General features: G+C 43.0%; 1 protein-coding gene across 6 annotated transcripts in view; it reads right to left on the reverse strand.

The window, feature by feature from the left end:
* PDE4D (phosphodiesterase 4D) overlaps nt 1–14,813 on the reverse strand; it is a 622,159-nt gene that overhangs the window by 214,433 nt on the left and 392,913 nt on the right. The window lies entirely within an intron of this gene.

Below are 14,813 nucleotides of genomic sequence, written 5' to 3' on the forward strand. Positions count from 1 at the left end.
CTTTCTTCTGAGGGTTTTTTGTTTTTCTAGCAAAAGTTTTTGTAATAGAACTTATTAGATCAGTATTTCCATTTTGGTTTTCTTTATGATGGGAAGTTGAATTAGAAGTGTCATTAGATGTGGCTTTGTTTATTACATCAACAAAGTCAACTTCTGACATTTCTGATTGCAATGTATTTGGTGTATACTGTGACTCCACAATAACCAAGGTTTCTGCAATTTATTCTTGGCTCTAATTTTTGTCCACTAATTTTATTAGTATTTTTGGGGGGTTTTCAGGTATTAAGGTCTGCTTTAAATCTCTACATTTTCACTTTCCCAATCTTCTTAATTGAAGACACTTTCAAAAATAACATACTTTTTGCTCTATAAGACTCACTTTTTCCCTCCTAAAAAGTAAGGGAAAATTTGTGTGCATCTTATGGAGGGAATGCAGGCTGCGCAGCTATCCCAGAAGCCAGAACAGCAAGAGGGATAGCTGCTTTCGCTGCACAGCGATGCCTCTTGTTGTTCTGGCTTCTGAGATTCAGAATATTTTTTTTCTTGTTTTCCTCCTCCAAAAACTAGGTACGTCTTATGGTCTGGTGCGTCTTATAGAGCGAAAAATACGGTAATTCCAATTCATAATTCTATTTTTATAGGATTGTTCAGGATGTTAAATTATATGTAAATATACACTTAAATCAGTTTGGAAGCCTGCTATAGTACTGAATGGAATAGAATTGTAATGAGTATGGGTTGCTCGTGCGTAAGTTGCCGCCTCTCCTGGCTATGTTGCCTTGTTTAAACCTTTCTGTCTGGACAGCCCTTCACTTCGTGGCTGCCTCAGTCGCTAGCAGAATCCGTCAGTGGGTGTTTCTTAAACCTTTTCCAACATTAAAGTTGTTTGACGCCAAGTCTCCTCCTACTCTCCCTGCGCGGAAGCCTTCTGCGCAGGGAGGGCGTGGGTAGCGGAGGACCCGTGCTCTCCCCGCTGGTGTCCGGTGAAGAGTCCTGGAGCCCTCTCGCCGATTCCCCCATCTGCCCCCCTTTATCTCTGGTGTTGCGCTGATTTGCTTCCCCATCTGCTGAGCTGCCTCTCTCCCTGCTGGGCCCTTCTCCAGCATCATTAGAGAGCCTTCCCTCCGCCTCTAGCTCCGATGTCAGTTCCCTGACAAGAATGTTTAGCAAGTAACATTTTATTTTACAGTTTTTGCCTTGGAATATACTTTAACTACAAGGGGGTGTGAGGGGGTGTGAAATACCATCTAGAAAAACCTAGGTTGGGAGATACCCACATCCCCACTATAGACCCTGAGGACATTTAGATCTTAATAGGGGGGAAATATGACTCCTATTAATTGTGTTCCAGACTACACAAACAAGACCTGGATCTGTAGCATGTCTCGTCCCCATAAACACAAGCCAATTCTCAGCTGCCTTGCTGATGCATAATGTGTACTTTTACTGCTTATGCATATTAGCAGGATATAGCAAAATTAACTATTCTGTGAAACATATGGAAAAATACCGTGAATAGTAGTCCACTTCACTATAGAATGCTGGATTACACAACATCAAAGGGATTGCAATGCCCTCTGTAGGCTCATTCTGCACATCACACCCAAGAACCAATGTTTTCCTTTTATACAACTATAAAAATACATAGGGAACCAGGTTCTTGAATTGCTGACCTGAAAAATCAGCCCTTAACATTACAATCTATAGTCTCAACTAGTTCTTAGTATAACAGGTAAGTCATATCACGAAATCAGCCTTCTCGCTGATAGCACCCCACCTATGCAACTCCCTTCCTCCTAGAAATTTGGCCAGCACTTACAATGTTCATCTTTAGAACCAGCTAAAAACCTGGCTATTTAGCCAAGCCTTTGAGGAGCGAATAATATTCAGCTGGATTAGGTCACCGCTGCAGTTCAATGATGGCCTGAAATTGATTTTTATCTGTTTTTTATGAGCATGGAATGTGATGTTTAATGAGCTTCACTGTCCCTTTCCCTGAGATCTTTGAATATAGGATGGGCTATAAATATTGTAGTTAGATGAAATGAACTCCCATCTGTGGCAGCACGGTGTGCTAGTTGAGGCAAATGGAAGCAGTGATCTAAAACATCTGGGGTGTCCTAGAAGGATGCAAGAGGTTCTCTCTCACTTTCTAACCTACAGCTGCATATCGCTCCCAGACCATAGAATTGAATCATAGAATTGTAGAGTCAGAAGGGACCCTGAGAATCATCTGAAGGAGCGTCTCCACCTCCATCATTCTGCCTGGTCACTGAGGTCCAGTGCTGAGGGCCTTTTGGCGGTTACCTCACTACGAGAAGCCAAGTTACAGGGAACGAGGCAGAGAGCCTTCTCGGTAGTGGCACCCACCCTGTGGAACGCCCTCCCACCAGATGTCAAAGAGAAAAATAACTACCAAACTTTTAGAAGACATCTGAAGGCAGCCCTGTTTAAGGAAGCTTTTAATGTTTAATAGGTTATTGTATTTTAGTGTTCTGTTGGAAGCTGCCCAGAGTGGCTGGGGAAACCCAGCCAGATGGGCGGGGTATAAATAACAAATTATTATTATTACTATTACCTAGTCCAACCCCCCTGCAATGCAGGAATATGCCGCTGTCCTCTGTGGGGTTGAAACCTGCAACCTTGGAATAATCAACACCACACTCTAACCAACTGAGCTAACAGCTCCACACATTTTCAATTCAGGTCAGGGCTATTGCATTGCTTTCTGGGTGACCAGTCAACATTTTTCACTCTGTTTGTCATCGGTCATTTATGAGCTGAGGAAATCCGCTTCTTGTTACAAAAGGCAGTTGTGCTTCCCTTTCTGGTTATTTGGATATAACTTTTGATATGATAAAGATGATTCAACACAGTTTGTTGTATTGCAATCTGCATTAGATTATCTTTCTAATGATATATAATTTTAGGGGGTGGATCCAAGATGGCGACGTGAGCGGCAGCCTTGTCTTATGCTCGGTAAAGCTATATTTTTATTATCTGCTTTGACGGGTTCTAAGGGCTCTAAGATGCCTTAAGGCGTTTATTTTAGAAGTTTTATGGTTTAGATTATTTCTACTTCTCCCATAAATCTGCAAGAAAACGCGGCAGATAAAGACTGTTAAAGGGAGTAGGGCTCATTAACAGCACAACCTGCCCTGACCCTGCTATTTTGAGAAATTTTCTCCCTATTTTCTTGCCGACATGAGAGGGAAGAAACGCCGCAGGCAGCATTCCAATGAAGCTACGAGCACTGCCAAAAAACAGACAAATATCAGGGATTTCTTGCCTGACAATGACCTAAATGAGATCTGTAGAAACTTCCCCACAGCAAACAGCTATGAGGTCCTTGCTCCCAGTACTACTCATGAGGAGCCTGCCGGCATTGTGGATGGCCCACAACTAGCCTCGAGCCTGTGTATGAAGGAACAGATGGAACAGACTCTTGAGTCCCTGCAAAAAACTTCACCTGAATTATCCCAGTCACCAGCCCAGTTAAACAAGGACCGAGAGGCACTGGAACTGCTAATCTGCCAGACTGAGTTGATAACACATACCATCATCAACTTATATAAAAGGCTGGATGGGATCGAAAAGAAGCTTGAAAAAGTCTTTGGCTTGTTCAGTTGCCCCCCCTCACTTCCTCAGCTTAACAATATTGCAAACTCCGCTCACCCCTGCCCAAGTGTGCAGGCCAACCTTGCACAAAAACAAGTGAGATGCCTGCCCAACCAAGTACAAAACTCAAGTCTGCAACTCCAGAACAGCAAACTTGCAGTACTGGTGGGAAACCACCCCTTGAATTATAACAAATGGGCGGATAAACATTCAGTCACAAATTCCCTGACCCAACTGCTGGGGCAGACATTACGCCCCGTAGATATCGTGGACATCTCATGGCTGCCTTCTGGACCTTATATGAGACGTATGGTTATTAACTTTAGATCTGCCCATTTCGTTGCAAAGATTCTAAAATTAAGAAACCGCACAAGAAAATGGTACATCTATTTTACAAGGGTATTCACCAATCTGACCCGTACACCGCTATGCACCAGGATAGGTGCTGTCGGTGTTGATGCTGGGCCTGTGCGCCATAAAGAACAAATAGACGGGGGAATGGAGCCGGGATCTATTACCCCACAGGAAGTGGCAAGCCTGCCCGCAAATGACTTAATTGATTTCCTACACCCCCCGCTTGGTACCCTGGTCTCTACGTGCAACGAGCCTGGCATTGGACTACCCAAGCAAGACCAGTCTGAAATGCTCTCGTCCTCATATGCCTCGATGCCGGAATTGGAGGCTTCCATTATTCTAAGCCCAATACGCAATCAAGATCCACAGCTTTTGTCAAATTTTGACCCGCTAGCAGTACCGACGCAAGATGCAGCTGTCGACCTGCTACCTGTACAGCCTATACGGGTCGGCAAAACCCTTGCTCTGCGAAAACCAGCTGAACATCATGATACATCAGCTGAACAACATGATATTTGTAACGGTGTCATCGAAGATCCTCTGGGCCAAATCAACCTATTGGCCCCCCAGTTAAAGCTATCACACCTACCTAGGGACCAGCGACCTCAAACCTGGAACCACCAAGCAGGGCAGATAGAGGAGGAGCCCAGCTCAGGAGCCTCAAACCACCGGAAAAGAGATTGACTGCCACTATTTCCACCATCACCCTATTTCCACATTCTATCCTGGAATGTGGCGGGATGGCTATCTAAGCAGGGTGACGTCGACCTTCTGGATTTCCTTACAAAATTTCAGATTTTATGTCTACAGGAGACATGGTGTCTAGATCTCCATGTCCCCTCTTTACAGGGATACGAAGCCTTTGCCACCCCTGCGATAAAACCAAATTCCCGAGGCCGACCTAGTGGTGGTTTAGTCACTTTTGTTTCTACCAAGCTAAAGTGCAAGGCCCGGCAACAGCAGTGGGTGAAGAGTAACAATTTACAAATCTTACTTATTTCTAGCAGTGAAGGAGGAGATTTCCTTTGCTTTAATATATATATCCCTCCCATAGGCACCCCTCCCCAGTCGTCACAAATCTGGGAAGATTTAGAGCTATGTTTGGAGAAGGCTGAACTAGAACTCCCTGGCATGGATATCCTGCTGGCAGGTGATTTCAACGCCAGGATAGGAAATGACATTAATACGTACTGCTCTAAATCTCAGTTCCTGCCAGAGGCAGATTGGTTTATTCCCTGGTCCTCTGACGATAAGGTCTTGAATAAGGCAGGCATTACATTAATGGAGACTGCCTTCAAACATAATTTGTATAATTTGCATGGTACCCATATGGACAGGTCAGGGGGTTTCTTTTCTTTCCTTGGACCTAGAGGTGCGAGCGTTATTGATTATATCCTGGTCTCCCCAAAACTCTTGGAGAGGTCACAGGGCTTCAGGACTTTCAATAGAACTGAGAGTGATCATCTTCCTATATCAATTTCACTAATTCCCCGTGGTTTGGAGGATCCGCAATACCGCAATCACTGTGCAGACCCACCTCCAACTCTGGCCCTTCGTAGGCGTAAATGGAACAGCGACCTGGAATCTAAAATCAAACTACACCTGCATTCATCAGACTTACTGGCCTTGAGAGACCAGTGTATCTCATCTATTTCTGACCCCTTTTCAACATTTCAGCAGGTCTCAGAGTCGCTCTTCCCACTACTCACGAATTCCAACCCTCCCAAAAAACAAAACAACTCGAGGGCCTGGTTCGACAAAGACTGTAGGAATCTAAGATCTTTGCTTAGGAAATTACAAAATAAGGTAAAACAGGAAGGGACCCTGTCCTCATTGGAAAACCTGCACAGGTGGCGTTCTCATTATAAAAATACTCTAAAATTTAAGAAATCCCTCTACAGAAAGGAACAATGGGAGGCACTTGACAAAGCGATCAAATTGCGGGACGACAAAAAGTTCTGGGAAATAATTGCTCAGGGAGTTTCACCCAAAGGGAAAATTGTAACCAACAGTATTTCATCTAACTTATGGTACCAACATTTTTCCCGGCTATATACAGCTCCAAACATTGCTAAACCGAGCCAGTTTCCTCCTCTTAAAAACGATCTATTAATGGGCTGGGATCCTGTTACCGAATCAGAATGTTTACAGCTAATTAAAACACTCAAGAATGGCAAAGCTCCCGGTGAGGATATGATTCCTCCTGAGGTGTTTAAACTAAATGCCCAGTGGTGGGCTGCTATTTTGGCCCAACTTTTTACGGTAATAAATGATATATGCAAAATCCCAGAAAACTGGAAACTGAGCCTGGTAGCCCCCATCTATAAGAAGGGAGACCCCCAAGACCCCTCAAACTATCGCCCCATAAGTCTCCTGGACATTGTGTATAAACTTTATACTCGCTACCTGCTAAATAAACTGGTTGACTGGGCTGACCACTCTAACCTGCTTAATCCGGAACAGGCAGGGTTTAGAAAGGGCCATAGTACAACAGGCCATTGTTTGGTACTACAGACAATGATAGATAAGTATACAAAGGTACATAAGAGCAAACTTTTTGTGGCTTTTGTAGATCTCACATCCGCTTTTGATTCAATCTGTAGGGACAAATTATGGCAAAAACTATATGAAACAGATATTGATAGACGACTTCTCAAAATACTTAGAGAGTTACATTCAGACACCACAGTTAAAATCAGAACTGGGATGTCAGGCAACTATACTGACCCACTGCCACTGGGGAAAGGGGTTAAACAGGGCTGTTTGTTAGCGCCGTTCCTCTTTAATTTCTATATAAATGACATTGTTCAACATATGGCAAAGTATAAGTCATCAGCTCCTGCCCTGGAAGGCAAACACCTGAATATATTACTATATGCTGATGACATGGCTGTCATGGCACTTACTCGAAGGGGCCTACATAGCATGCTGGAGGGGCTCGCAGCTTATTGTTCCCAAAACTCTCTAAAGATAAATTATGACAAAACAAAAATTGTGGTATTTACTAGAGCTCGCCACACATTTAGATGGTCTTTAGATGAACACCAAATTGAACAGTGTCTTTTTTTTAAATATCTTGGTATCACTTTCCAAGCTACATCTAGCTGGCTTGCCCACTTCAAGACTGTAGCCCTTCTAACACGTAGGACAATCGGTGCTCTGCTCAGCTTTTTTTATTCGAGGGGAGGGCAACTGGTGATCCCGGCACTAAAAGCTTTTGTTGGAAAAGTGATTCCCCAGATGCTATATGGAGTAGAACTCTGGGGATGGAATCAGAAGCTGTTAGAACGGCTTGAAATCTTCCAAAATTTTTACCTCAGAAGAATTCTAGGCCTCCCTCAGAGTACTCCGGCAGCTCTGCTAAGAGTGGAAGTAGGATTACCTTCTGTGTCTGCCAGGGCCCACTTAAGATTCCTGCGTTTTTTCACCAACCTCACAGATGCCCCGAACACCTTATTGGCTAAACAAGCCTTTGTATCATTACAAAATAATACTACTTGGCATAAAAACCTACTAGATATCCTATCCAGATACAATCTACCTGAGTTTAATACCCTTAAATTGTGGAGCCCTGATAAAGTTCGGGAATGGATCTTTGAAAAAGACGCCTTTTTGGACTCCACAAAGATAAAAAACTCTGGGTTTTCCTACTGGTTTCCCCGAGTAAAAGCAGTCAAAATCTGTGCCAACTACTTGGTGGAGATCACTGATCCCACCCTTCGGAGAGCTTTTACTATGGCACGGTTTCAAACACTGCCAACTGCATATCTGACCGGTAGATTCACAAAAACCCCAGTAGAACATCGTTTATGCCCTTGCCTTATGAAAATTAAAGAGGATCTTACACATTACCTCCTCTATTGCCCCATCTACTCGGGCTTTAGAGACGCATTGCTGCAAATTATACCCAACTCTATAACCAATCCTGAAGATAGAGTAAAATTTTTGTTAGTTGATGCAAACCCACGTATTACCCATGTGGTAGCGGTTTTTGTGATGAAGGCCATGAAAGCCAGGGAAAGATTTATGGATGACAATGTAAAGACCCCTTCATCGTCTGTTTAACTCGTTGCTTGTTTTCCCTCTCTTTCTATTTTGTGGGATGAAGGTTTTGTTGGCGTAGTATGTAATGAATTTTAATATTTTTTAACTATTGTTGTGTTAATGTTTGTGTACAGGCATGGTCCTCACAATAAACGGATTTGATTTGAAATTTGATAATTTTATGGCATTATTTTATGGTATTATTCTAATAAAGGGGGGCTGTTATGAGCCAATTTTGGCTGCTAGTGTACTCCTGGGTCTCTCCCCCCATCCCACCCCCCGGCCACAAGCACGCTGATGTGTTCCTGCTTCTCAGTGGTTGCGTTTTTGTGACAATCCTTGTGGCGCTCACTGCTTGATTATCTTATCAGAGGGATTGATGGTGGAGTACAGAGGAGGCATTGGGGAGGGGACTGTGTTCTCCATTGGCAGTGCTGAATCCTCCATTAACATCTAGTTACAATTGTTTGAAACTTTGTGCTGGAACAGTGCACAATCTTTATAATCCTTCCCCTTGTAGCAAACACGCTTTTCTGTGTTTTGATCAGCATCACGCAGCTCCTTAAAATTTATCCCAGCAGGCACATAGTCCTTAGTCACATAACACTTGCCAATCAAGACTCATAATGAGCCAAGGGGGAAAAAAGAGAGATCCTTTGCCTGCGATACTCACACAGTGACAGACATCAATATTTGCATGCACGCGCACAGCTAGGTCTTTTTTATGTTAGGTCTTTTATAGTATTACCGTCATTATTTTTATTATTAGGTAGAGAATGAATTACCTCCTGACTCTAGAGGAAAGAGATCTTTCATTTGACTGACAGCATCAACTCAATGTGCTGTGGCAGTAAAATACAGTACAATCACAACTTACGTGGGGATTCGGTTTCAAGGGTTCTGCATATACTTAAAAACATGTATTTTCGAGTTCTTGCGGAAGCATCTCACACCCGGGCGAGAGGAGAGAGCCTAGCTTGGGAAGCAAGGCAGAAAGCTTAAAACTTCTTTTCTTGCTCCAGGAAAATCCAGCAAAAAAAGAGTTTTTAAGCTCCCTGCCTTGCTTCCCAAGCAAGGCCCTCTCTGCGCACCGGCTCTGTATTTAACTTAAGGGATTTAAACCAGCCAGCCTTCAACTGCATATAGTTGAAATCATGCAAGTTAAATGTGCGCAAGACAGCTTCTACAAGTTGTATTCAGTAGGCTTTTCCACAAATGGAAGGACTGTTCTTGGAAGCGCTACTTCCTTTCCCAGTGGGGAGCTGGATCAAATGGAGCTTTCCAATAGAGGGAGGGAGTGATTTTTATCCATTTCCTCTGCCCTCTGAAGCCACCGCCTCCCACACTGTTCTGGGGTGCATGCCACCAACAGTTTGCTGCATATTTTGAGGGGTTGGTGGTTAAGGGGCTGCAAAGGGAAGGAGAAATCACCAAAATCTTCCTCAGCTCATGGGAATGTCCAGTTAGCAGAGTTCCACTGCAGGAAAACTGATTCTAGAGCCAATCCAATGTTCGGAATTATTGGTTGGTGTGTGTGTGTGTGTGCATATATGGGGCAAGATCACCAACAAAATAAGTATTTAAAAATTTCAAAGGCCAGGGTCTTCTTCACTATGTAGTTAACACTACATCCCCAAACCATTTTTCTCCTTCATCCCATTCGGACAATGGAATTACCCCCCCCCCCATAATTATAACTATTAATCTGGCTGGTCTTTTTACAGAGGACTCAGCAACAGTACTTTTCCATACAGGCAGTCAACAGGCACAAGTTAATCTTTCACAACTATATGTTATATTTATACTTAATAAATCCTGTCAAAATCGGGGTCACTTTCTGTTACCAACCTTCAAAAATAAACAAGGGCATCCTGAAGCTGTTCTGAAATCCTGACGTGAGGAGGCAGCACCATCTTCCTGTTCACTAGCTTGCTTTTGTACCATTCATTACAATTCAGGCACATAATATATTTTCTGTCAGCTTAAAGAAGAAGAATGGAGTACTTACCTGTAAAAAGAAAAAAAGAGAGAAGATGTATTAATATGTTAAACACTGGACTAACTGCATATTTTATATTCATGGCTCTTTTTTGAATGCCATGGTTCTTTACATAACATTTATTGATTTGCCTGTCACATTAATATCTACCCTTTCTTCCAAGGAACTCAGCATATGGAGTTCAAAGACATGAACCCTATCCCAGTTGTGGTGGTTTCACAAACAGAATCATAATAGATTCCAGAATGGAGAGCTGTGCTGTTCCTCTACAAAACAAAGCCGTTCAGTTGAGGGCTGATCTGAAGGGGTCTCCTGCAACTTTAAGTGGAAACTGGCAAAACTGGAGGTGGTACACAGCTAAAACCAGCAATGGTTTAGAATTGTAACACAATCTTCCTCCTTTTGTTTTTGTTAATTTAACATTTGCAGTGGGAAAGAAATTCATGGGGTTGTATCCAACCAAGTTCTGCTCTCCACTGAAATGTATGGGCCTACATTAGTCATGTCCATCAACTTCAAGAAGTCTGTTCTGAGAATTGGCTTTAACCCATGGTCTTAAGGTCTAAATGAGCAGAACCATTGTGTTCTTATAAATTCTAGTTCACCAATTCTCTTTGAAGCTGTTGTTGTTGTTGCTGCTGCTGCTGCTGTTAAATATTGTGACTCTGGGGTCAAGACACCTTCCATCATCATGCCCAGACTGAGATCAGCACCAAACAAAGAATCTCAGCTGTGCAGATAACACTCAAAGTCTCAACCATTTATGATACCATAATAGAAGAATTTACAAAGGAGGGAATTTGCCATGTACTATGTGCGTGTATTAAAGGATGCCTTTGCCCATTGAGAGCATGTCTCTGACAATGTAGGAGCTTTAGTATAGTTTTAGATTATTATTTGGAAATGATGTAATGTAGCAGTGTAGCTCTATATAGAGCTACATGTGCCTTTTTCATATGTATCAGGGTTCAACACTGCTCATAAGCATAACAAACAAGATTTTATAAGATGTTAACTCAAAACAGAGCAAAATTCATCACAGCACTTTGCCTTATAGAGACGCTTGTCTAAGTAGCTTACAATTGTCTTCTTTTGAGTTCTGTTACACATTCATTACATGGATACATAAAATGACATTGTTTTTATAATGAGTTGATTCATAATTAACAGAGAGAATATACTATTACAGTGATAGATGCTATCTGGAAGATATTAACAAGCACTCAAGTGGGGTAGAATTAAGCTTAATTCCCCACCCCTATGGGTATTCATATAAGGTAAAGCTTAAAACAATTCATCTAGGAGCTGAATTGCAGGCAGAAATGAAAGAAGCTATAAAACCCACACATATCTATTATATGAGGCTGTGTTCTATAATCAATTTGTGTGCATACTAATTTGTCATATCTCATTATCTGTTTTACCTTAAAGATGCGGCTCATGGGAGTTACATTCTTTTTCTGAGACTCCTATCCTCTACACAGTTCTGCATGAGGGGCCTGGAAACTGTGTCTCACCCCCTACCCAAGTTTTGAGTACACAAACCCATTATCCCTGGCCATTGGCTATACTGGCTGGGGCAGATGTGAGTCAGAGCATGAAATTCTTAATCTTAGGGTCTTGGGTTCGAGTCCCACGTAGGGTGAAAGATTCCTGCATTGCAGGAGGTTGGACTAGATGACCCTTGCGGTCCCTTTCCAACTCTATAATTCTGACACTATGCCTCAGTGCCACAGACTCCTTACCCCTGCTCTCAACAGTATAGTAGAAAGGCTGATTGAATAGCAATAGAGTTACTTGGTACCCAATTGCAAAGCACAGAAATTCGACAAATACAACAGGTTTAAAGGTAGCCAATAAGGTAAATTATTTGGGGGTTTGGATCACCAATAAGAATATAAACCTATATAAGGACAATTATGAGAAGAAGTGGAAGGAAAGAAAGTCGACAAATCTTTTCAGCGAAGGGTTTTTCTAGTGCCTCAAAAACTTGTCATGCCTCTCTGATCAGAGGTGATGCCGGAACAAAGAAATAGGTTTGCTCAGCCGCTGCCGCAATACCCTAATCATACCACCTTCAGCTGTTCAAAAGAACACAGGCTTGTCTGTCTCTAGCCACAGTCATATTGCAGGAGCAGAAAGCCTTGAGGAATAGGAATTTGCTCTTAAAGAAAAAGAAAAGAAAAGCAAGCCGATGTGAATTTGCAAAATAAGGGGCTGTGTTCATGGGGGAAGAAATATACAAGACCCATTTAACTATAATTTTTGTCATGCATTCTCCACTTCTGACCACCAAAGACTTCATACAAATGTAAGAGGTCTCTCATTTCATAAATAACAGTGTTGTGGCACCTTAAACATATTTTTTTGTGGCATAAACCAACATCTGACACAGCAGATTCTCGTCCACAAATGTTTATGTCACAATAAATATTGACGGTGCCCCAAGACCCCTTGTTTTGTGCTCTAACAGACTAACAATGCAATTCTGTTTAAAAAAGGTAAAGGACCCCTGGGTGGTTAAGCCCAGTCAAAGCTCATCTCACTTTCAGGCCAAGGGAGCCGGCATTTGTCCACAGACAGCTTTCTGGGTCATGCAGCCAGCATGACTAAACTGCTTCTGGTACAACGGAACACTGGGGGTTTGGGCTGGGGTTCTTCATCAGTATGTAGATGATACCCAGCTCTACCTCTCTTTTAAATCAGAACCAGTGAAGGCAGTGAAGGTCCTGTGTGAGTGTCTGGAGGGGGTTGGAGGATGGATGGTGGCTAACAGATTGAGGTTGAATCCTGACAAGACAGAAGTACTGTTTTTGGGGGACAGGGGGCGGGCAGGTGTAGAGGACTCCCTGGTCCTGTGCAGCCTGGGAGTCATTTTGGACTCTCTGTTGTCCATGGAGGCGCAGGTCAATTCTGTGTACCGGGCAGCTGTCTACCAGCTCCATCTGTTACGCAGACCTTACCTGCCCGAGGACTGTCTCGCCAGAGTGATGCATGCTCTAGTTATCTCCTGCTTGGACTACTGCAATGTGCTCTATGTGGGGCTACTTTTGAAGGTGACTCGGAAACTGCAACTAATCCAGAATGCAGCAGCTAGACTGGAAGTGGTCGCTGAGACCATGTAACACTGGTCTTGAAAGACCTACACTGGTTCCCAGTATGTTTCCAAGCACAATTCAAAGTGTTTGTGTTGACCTTTAAAGCCCTAAATGGCCTCGACCCAGTATACCTGAAGGAGCGTCTCCACTCCCATCGTTCACCCTGGACATTGAGGTCCAGCACCGGGGGGCTTCTGGTGGTTCCCTCACTGTGAGAAGTGAGGTTACAGGGAACCAGGCAGAGGGCCTTCTCGGTAGTGGCGCCTGCCCTGTGGAATACCCTCCCATCAGATGTCAAGCAAATAACTATCTGAATTTTAGAAGACATCTGAAGGCAGCCCTGTTTAGGGAAGTTTTTAATGTTTGAAGTTTTATTCTCTTTTTAATGTTCTGTTGAAAGCTGCCCAGAGTGGCTGGGGAAACCCAGCCAGATGGGTGGGGTAGAAATAATAATTTATTATTATAAATTATTATAAATTATTATTACTGATGGAAGCCAGAGTGCACAGAAATGCCGTTCACCTTCCTGCTGCAGTGGTACCTATTTATCTACTTGCACTGGTATGCTTTTGAACTGCTAGGTTGGCAGAAGCTGGGACAGAGCAATGGGAGCTCACCTCATTGTGTGGATTCGAACCGCCGACCTTCTGATCGGCAAGCCCAAGAGGCTCAGTGGTTTAGACCACAGCGCCACCCGCTCCCTTCTGTGTATGCAATTCTGTGTATGCTTACTCAGAAGTAAGACCCACCATTTTAATGGGGCTTACTCCCTAATAAGCATATTTAGCATTGCCCCTTAATGCAGCCTAATCTCTCTAGAATTTCTCATTCCACAAATTCTCCAATTTAATGGAGCAGATCGAAAGGCAAAGTCCTTTCTTTTTAACAATCTGATCTCGTTACCCTACTTGCATTTTGATGATACCCTGGATAAAATAAAAGAAGCTGATGAACAAATTTCTCAGCATGTCAGCTGTGGCCTGTAAAATAGTTAAGGTCAGATTTTTCCTTGCTATAAAATCTGGGTTTTACATATGCCTATGGCTACATCATTGCTACAGCAGCTGTACACATCAACAGACTGTTGTATCACCCAAGACCTCTCACACAGTCGCAGGCCAAATAAGCTTCTCTTTTATCACAATCAATGCTTCAATAGCCTCCCCTACAAACCAGGCATTCTGGAAATATGAGATACAGTACAATCAAATGGTTTACTGCCACCTACTGTGAGATAGAAAGGCCTGCCTCAGCTTGGTCAAGTAGCTCCTTTTGGAGGACAGAGAGCTCAAATGTGCTTTCTGGGTTTCTCCCCCCTCCTCCCCGCACACCCGTCTCTGCGAACTGTTAGTTATCTCTCCCGCCTGGTTTGGCATGAAAGGGACGAGGATACAGTCTGCACGTCACCAGAATTATTAAGGAGAAGCGCTTACAAGGAAGTTAATGGAACCATGTTTGGGCTTTTTCTCAATGACGTAGGTAACTTGCTTTGTAATAAATTTCTGATGTCTATATAACATAAACCCTCAGGGCGCAGAGAAAAACAATGATAATGTTTCAAGGCAGGTGATGAGAAAAACAAGGGTGTGCTGACCATTAAAAAAAGCAAAACAGGACATCTTAAGGTACCCTCTTGCTGTAACTGGCTGACCCAAATGTCATGGATTAACTGGGATACGGAATTTGCATTAGATCTCTAA

Source organism: Podarcis pityusensis, assembly GCF_964106645.2.
Source record: "Podarcis pityusensis genome assembly, chromosome: 11".
NCBI lineage: Eukaryota > Metazoa > Chordata > Lepidosauria > Squamata > Lacertidae > Podarcis > Podarcis pityusensis.